At 42.3% G+C, this 8,202-nt stretch overlaps 1 protein-coding gene across 2 annotated transcripts in view; it reads right to left on the reverse strand.

The window, feature by feature from the left end:
• Positions 1-8,202, reverse strand: part of MKLN1 (muskelin 1) — a 328,108-nt gene that overhangs the window by 232,836 nt on the left and 87,070 nt on the right. The gene's annotated exons all lie outside the window — the stretch shown is intronic.

Consider the following 8,202-nt stretch of genomic DNA (forward strand, 5'->3'; position numbering starts at 1 on the left):
TAATCTTCAGAAAGGCTGGATAGAGGCAAGGACACACACACACACACACTCACACACACACACACACACAGAGGTGGAGGTGAAGAAAGGGAGAGAGAAAGATTAACTTTCTAGCTACCTCTTTTTCTATCAACTGAACCCACCAACGTATGAGGTGGTGGGGCGGGGAGCGGGGGGAGAGGTGGGGGGAAGACTGCCTGGAATAAAAAACATAGAAGAGTTCCTTTGTCCCTTACATCTGAACTACTAAAGACTGAATGGATTCTTTAGATTCTTGAATTCCTTAAATGACCAACAAACCTAAAGGTTCTCTATTGGAGATAATGCATCTTGTTTTCCACAGAGCCTTAAGGGATGCTTTAAATAGCATCAGCAAGCATCCGAATGAATTAGACAGCAAATGTAGGTTAGCTTTATTTAGACAGATAAAGACAAGCAGAGAAAGTTGTCTGGTTCAAGGGCAGTGCAGCCTGACACGACAGCGTTTCTCAGAGGAGGGGAAATTGCTTTGGGAGAGAGAGGTATTTCGGGCAAAGAGCAAAGTTCCTTGGATCGCCAGGGGAAGAAGCAGTGCTAAGTTCTTCAGTACAGGGGAGCAGGAAATAAGAGTGGCCTGCCACTCATTAAAGGGAAGATGTATAGATTTAAATTATAAAACAGAACTTAGCATCCCTAAATTCACACATGCATCTTCTTTTCTCTCTCCTGTTCCTTGGGAACACCATCAGAAAAGACACACTTCCCAGAACAGGAGCTGAGGTAAGGGGTTTATCAGACTCCTCTGGAGTGGGACTCAGTATCCCTGGCAAGTTCTGTGTCAGGAAATATGTTCAGATTGGAGGGCCACCCCTGGAGGTGGGGAAGCCCAGAAAGCAGGGAAACTGGCAAAAATGGGGGTATCCACTCATTAGCCAAAAATTTAGGTGCCTGGAAAAAAGTTGCTGTCCATGGATTTGGTCTCCCTCTCCTTCTCCTCTCTTTTCTAAAAACAAATTCCTTTAAAAAGCACGGGGTCTAGAAGAAAAAAAAACTTTCTGGTTTTGTTTGGTTTTACTATGAGGTTTAAGGTTTCTTTTCTTTCTAACTTTTTGCTGTTTTATCTTCAGTTAGCCAAAGCCAAATGACATTTGATGTCAGTTTGTAGCCTCATCAATAATTTGTTTTAAAAATAAAAAACAATTTCGATCCTTCAATTACAAGGTTTCTAAAGTAACACTGGATTTAGACTTATAAAAATATCTTCAGAAAAATCTAAAAATTTAGATTTGCATAGATTTCCATTTCCTCCAAATCTAATTTTTCTATGTTTCTTTTTTTAAGGGTCTCACAACTTCTGAAAATTATACATCTTTATATGTTGCCAAGGCAGGTATAGCATAGGGGAATATTGTTATAACCCTGTCATGAAGCAAAATTTAAACTTCATTTTGAATTAGGCATTTATGCCACTTTCTTTGTACTTACCATTCATTAATTCATTTCCTTCGTCTTTCCTTCCTTCCACAATTATTTACCAAAAACCCAGCATATGCAAACAGTGAGCATCAGACTTATTTGTTCCCTTTCTCCATACTGGGGTCTTCTCTTTCTCTAATCATTTCCTCTCCTCTCTGTCTACCCCAAGCCCATTCACTCCTTACCAGGTAAACTAGCATATGGACCAGTAATTGATTCAGTTGGGAACTACTGTTTTGCACTTTAACTAAAGCACTCAAAACTTCCTTAATTCACTTCTCCAAACTCAATATACTTTTAGCTATTTGTAAAATTGGCAAATCAGTTAATCATTTTAATTCTTAGAAGGAGATGGAAAGCCAATTCCTGTGACTATATTTGTAAAGTAATAGTCAAAAGACTCACATGAGACCTGATGCCATGCTTTTCCAGTGTTATATTAACTTTTTATAAAACCCTCTCATCTAAAGTAGATCCTATAAAGTTTTCATTTTTGTAGTTGCAAGAATGAAATCAAAAGGATGACTACTCTTTTATTCCTTTTTGGTAAAGACACATTTTTATATGAACAGAAATGAAAAAACTTAACATCCCTGGGGGGTGTCTGGACGGTTTATTCAGAAGAGTGTGTGACTCTGGATCTCCGTGTTGTGAGTTTGAGCCCCACATTGAGGGTCGAGATTATAAATAAACAAACAAACATTATAAATAAATAAATAAATAAAACATTACTTATAAATAAATAAAACATTCCTGGGATCTATATTTCTTGCTCTGACATCTTCAATCACTTCACTATTATTAGATTATCTTTATTAAAATCTCCCAATTTGTCCTAATAATGAGACCTTTTAAGTGTTCTTCAATAAGTCAACCTCAGAACTTGTTTTTTAATATTTTGTTATTAGAGGAATATAACACTTGTATATGGAGGCAGCAAAGTTATAATCAATCACTAATCCAAATAAATGTATGATGTATGTAAGGTAAAAAAGATTATAACAAATTTTGTGTTTTTCTGTGTTTTCTATGTTTGCTACCCTAAATATTACTTCAGTAGTTTTAATAATGCTCTGAAGAAATATTTTAATAGTATTTGACTAGATAAAATAAGAGTCACACGTTTTATTTTTGTTATGTGACATTTGTGGCTCTTCAGCATGACATTGGCATTCTTCCTCTTCTGATGCAACTTCCTTCTCTGTTTCATTTTGTTTTGGTTGAGGTTATTTCAGCCTCCCCCCTTCTCTGAGCAGTCTTTCAGTTTGTCCATGAGATCCTGAGCTGTCACTTCGTTTTCTGAATATCCACTTCTGTTTTCTGTGGCAACACCTGCAGATAAACATCTAACCCACTACCCAGATGGACACCCTCCTCTCACTCTCAAACGCACGTGTACCCAGGTATGCACGCACATGCATGCGCAGCCCTTCCACCCTCCCCCAAGGAAGCTCAAGCAATTCCAGCTGTTCTCTGGCCCTGGCAGCAGAAGCAGCATCGGAGCCTCTAATGTCAGTTCCTTGACTAGAACCAGCACTACTAATGCTGCTGCTGCCAAGGACGGATTTATGTTGTCTGGGCTGAAGAAAAGACCGCTGAGCAGGGTACAACCAGATGTTTCAGGCTGCATGAAGTGATCAGAGGGAAAGGAACCAGAGTTGGGGTTCCTTCACCTGAAGTGTTTTGCCCCCATTGTTGACAGCCACATACTGATATTTCTTTTTTTTTTTTAAGATTTTATTTATTCATAACAGACAGAGAGAGGGAAGCAGAGACATAGGCAGAGGGAGAACCAGGCTCCCTGTAGGGAACCCGGTGCGGGACTCGGTCCTAGGACCCCGGAATCATGACCTGAGCCAAAGGCAGATGCTCAACCACTGAGCCACCCAGGTACCTCAAGTATAACCTCTTTCTGAAGCTTTTCCTGACAGGCTGACCATCCCTTCTGTACATATACCATCGTTGTTTCATTTAGTTGTTTACCTGCCCCCTACCCTACACTCATTAGATTCAGACTTTTAAAGGCATAGACTTTGGCTGATTCATCTTTTACCTTAGTATCTTGACACATAGCAGGCATTCAATAGATGGTGGATGGATGAATGGAATTCACTGCTCCCCTCCCATGAGGGAAAGCAGGAACTGACTTTTGGTGGAGGGAGGAAGGGAACAGTGCCCTAATAGGTGTCTTTTCTCCTCTTTAAAATTAACATTGGAAGGAAGAATAATAGCATGTATGCAAGGTGCCTTAAAAAGAAGATTCACTGCTTTAGCAACCTCTTGGTTTATAGCATAGGGATCAAATGTTTATACAGAATACGAGACAAGTTGCCATGTGAAATCATTTGGTAATATTCAGATCAATTTGAGAGTCCAACATTTGAGCACTCATGCATTGGGAACCAAAACAAAAAACCTAATAATTAGCAATTTTGTTGGTAATAAGGTAGAGTGCCAGTGTAGCAGGTAACTTCCTTTTGCAACTCAGCAGGTATTAAAAGTATTCTAAAGTTTCTGTAAGACACCAAACCAAACACTTTAAATGCACTTTGTTAAACAATCAAAACCCTGTAGACCTAAATTCATTTTTTCAAATGGTCACATACTGCATTGTTTTATAGGTGTGATTTTTACTTCCTTATGGATGGATAGTTAGACTCCCTCCAACTTTTTGAGAAGCGAATGTTGTAATAAATAATCTTTTTTTTTTAAAGGTTTTATTTATTTACTCATGAGAGACACACAGAGAAAGAGAGAGAGAGGCAGAGACACAGGCAGAGGGAGAAGCAAGCTCCATGCAGGAAGCCCGACATGGGACTCGATCCCCGGTCCCCAGGGTCACGCCCTGGGCTGAAGGCGGCACTAAACCGCTGAGCCACCCGGGCTGCCCTGTAATAAATAATCTTAACACATATATGTAACATGTTTATATAAGTAACCTTAACATATCTGTCATATTTTATATATATAATAATATATAATAAATGTTCTTAGAATGTGAAAAACAAATAAAATTAAATTAACATTGGAAATGAAGAGACCAGTGTGATGGTGTGAAGATGACCCTCCATATGTGAAAATAACAAAAAACAGAGCAGCTGCTTGTCATCTTCCCCATCACTCGGATCTCTTCAGGTGACCAATAGGTAAGCCTGACCCTGTTTATAAGATTAAGGCTTTGAAAAACTCACGAGCATGAGAAGAAACTGTTGTAGCAAGGAAGGTTGCATTACTAGCAGGAAAATGTGGCACCTATCTATTAAACTGATTAATACAGGGGATCCCTGGGTGGCTCAGTGGTTTAGTGCCTGCCTTTGGCCCTGGCTGTGATCCTGGAGACCAGGGTTCAAGTCCCACATCGAGTTCCCTGCAGGAGAGCCTGTTTCTCTCTCTGCCTGTGTATCTGCCTCTCATGAATAAATAAATAAATAATCTTTAAAAATTTTAGAAAAACGTAAAATGTGTTAACATTGGGGTATCTGGGTGGCCATGGTTGAACATTCGACCCTTGATCTCAGCTCAGGTCTTGATCTCAGAGTCGTGGGATCGAGCCCAGCATTGGACTCCATACAGGGCATGGGGCCTACTTAAAAAAAATTAAAATTAAAAAAATAATGTTTTAACATCAAGGGATAATAAGGATAAGACAGAACTATGTTAGGTTCATTACTTGCATGATCGCATTTTTTTTTTTTTTTTAAATTTATGATAGTCACAGAGAGAGAGAGGCAGAGACATAGGCAGAGGGAGAAGCAGGCCCCATGCACCGGGAGCCCGATGTGGGATTCGATCCTGGGTCTCCAGGATCGTGCCCTGGGCCAAAGGCAGGCGCCAAACCGCTGCGCCACCCAGGTATCCCGATCGCATTTTAATTTTCACAAAAACCCATAAAAGAGATCTGATTATCTTAATTTTATAAACCAAGACAATGAGGCTTAGAAAGGAAGCCATCCTGGTACTAATACTCAACAGAGCTTAGATTTGAACTCATCTGTGTGGCCCAAAAGTCCTTTCTTCACTCCTCTTGAGTCCTCTTGAGCTGTTTTAAAAACATTGGCAAGTTTTCAGAGAGGTTGAGAAATAGAGGTTGAATATTTGTGAGCACGGACGATGGACCACATACGAGGCAGGGCTTCATGGCAGGGGGATGAATAAACCGCCCTCCATTCAAGGAGCTAAGTAGCTAGTGCAGTAGCTAGACACATGACACAGGCTGGCCAACCAACAGTGAAATAAGGGCCGCTGTGACAGGGATGGTCATGGGCTGCTGGAGGACTGAGGGAAGGAATGGTTGGTTTGGTTGTGGTGGAAGAGCAGGGAAAATCCACAAAACACAGGAAGGTGGCATTTTGGGAAGACTCTGAGGAGGCTGGGGGAGGGGTCAGCAGGGGTTGGGACACCGCAGAGTAGGGACACTTGTTAGGGGAGCTGGGTGGAAAGTTCAGTGAGGTCAGCGCATGGTTGGAATACTGGAAAGTGAAGGTAGGTTGGAGCCAGCCCATGGAAGGCTCTGAATAGGAGCCTGAAATTGAAATGGGGGAATTACTGAAGGTCTTGGGGTTGGAGAAGGCAAAGAGCCAATCAAAGCCTTGACTGAAACATTCACAATTATTGCTGAATTTGTCCTGACACCAGATCACAAGTACACAAAGTACACAAAATAGGAAAATATAGAAAATCAATATTCTTAATCAAGACTCAGAACAATGTCCTGCTTACTTCTGAGGAAACACAGCAAAGGAATCTCCAGCTCAAACCCAGGTCACTGTCTTCCACGCTGGCCAAGAATGATCCCATTCTCATGATTTGTAAGGCAACCTCATCAACCCAAAAACCCGGGGCAACAAATGCAATCCCCTCCTCCCCACCAAAGAAAAAAAATTCCAGCCAGGAAATGACAATTCCTTTCACTTCCTTCCTTTCTTCAGAGGCCAGCCCGTGGAGATTGCTTAACTGTTCTCTTGCGGATACACCAGACGAACATCCTAGAGTAGGAATTGGATCCCGATGGCTTAATTGAGTTAAAAAGAAAAGTGTAGATTATCTAAAAGCCTCTCGATAGTTTCAGAGTGGCTCTCACGTCTCTGAAAGCCCAGAGGCGGCTCTCAGTTCCTGGGTTAGGGAGGAGCTGAATGAATTTTCTAGCACAGAATTCAAAAGCACTGGAAGTCAGCAGTTCTGAAAGACTGCAGAAAGGGCTTGTTTACATTTTTCTCTTGGGCTGAAACCCATCTATTTAAACTTTAACCAGAGACAATTATAAAACCATGGTTAGCCAGGGATGGCAGGCTGCACAAGACAGGAGACAGATGCCAACAGTCTGGCTTTGGAGGAGGAAAAGATTGAGAATATTTTGAGGAAAGGGGTCAAAGAACTACAAAGGAGGTTTTGGAAGCAAAAGGTGTCACCTAGGCTCATCTTTGGGGAACAGGGAGGGAAAAGTGGAGGAGGGGTGGGAGAAGACAGGCAGGGTGGGCGCAGAGACTGCAGCTTCTGATGCTGTAGGGGGCACTGGGGCTGTCACCATCCTGGCAGCTCAAAAGTCTCACTCAGGCAGCTCCACTGTTTACCCCTTTTCCCCCATCTTGGCTCAAAACTACATTAGCCCAGGGAGTCAGCACCTCTGAGAGGTCTGCCTGGGGCAGACACACCCAGCCCACCAGGACACAGGCTCTCTTCCCCGAAGGCCCAACCTCCTCTTCAATTCAGGTTTTCCTGGCAAAGAACCATTTTGGAGCTGACGAGCAGTACAGTGATGTCAGAGGAAATACCCCACTTGACAAAGGATTGTGCTCCAATTGCCGGTAAACTGAATTCCTTAGCATGCCCTGTCCTAGGATTTGGTGAGTCCCAAGAACACACTCAAAGAGAGATAATCGTTGCTGCAAAGTGAATGCTTTTATTTGGGATTTGAGGATGTCTGTGGACCTAACATTGACATTAGGGGCAGTTTTAGGTGCATATACAAACGTGGGGAGATCTACAGGACACCAGCCCCCCAGATCTCTGTGTAAAGGAGCCTGACATTTCACCCTGAGATACCCAATTTTTTTTTTTAACTTTTTGGTTTTGAATATTAAGATGCAAATGCAATATACAGAGGAGAGCCCATGCCTCAGATGTTAGCAGCTAATTTCTTAACAGGAATTCACGTTCTACTAGGGCCAACCAGATTAGAACTAGGGCTCAATAGGAGGGAGAGCCAGGATATACATTCTGGAGACAGAGAATGGGCAGAGGCCTTGGATTTATGAGCAGGAAGCTGGCAGAAGTCATGGAAGAGTCCAGAGACAAATATCTTTCTCTGTAATGATGAGACCCAGTCCTTCAACATAGGTCAGAGTTCGTGAGGACAGCAGAAAGACAAACTCATCCTATCTTCCTGTAGAGCTTTCTTCTCTGCTAATCCAGCTTTTACCAGGGAAAGCCATTTGGGACACAGCCAGAGGGAGATAAGGAAGGTCAGAGGATCTGCAGATATTCAGGGACCATGGCATAGTTTCCCAGGGCAAAGAGGCCAAAGTCATGGGCTCCTCTCCAGACCAGTTTGCTACTCTCACCGGAAGATCTGTCCTATGGCTCTGAACTGCACTCCCAAGTCCAGCCAACCATCTAAAAAATTCATGATGCTGTTCACAAGGGTCTGGATGGAGAATGTGGGGACAGCTCCCTAAAAACTCACCCCAACTGGGGACAGATCCCAGGGTACTATCATTGCTTATGGGGATTGAGGGAGAGCACGTCATA

The sequence above is a fragment of the Canis lupus genome, chromosome 14, assembly GCF_011100685.1.
Source record: "Canis lupus familiaris isolate Mischka breed German Shepherd chromosome 14, alternate assembly UU_Cfam_GSD_1.0, whole genome shotgun sequence".
Classification (NCBI taxonomy): Eukaryota; Metazoa; Chordata; class Mammalia; order Carnivora; family Canidae; genus Canis; species Canis lupus.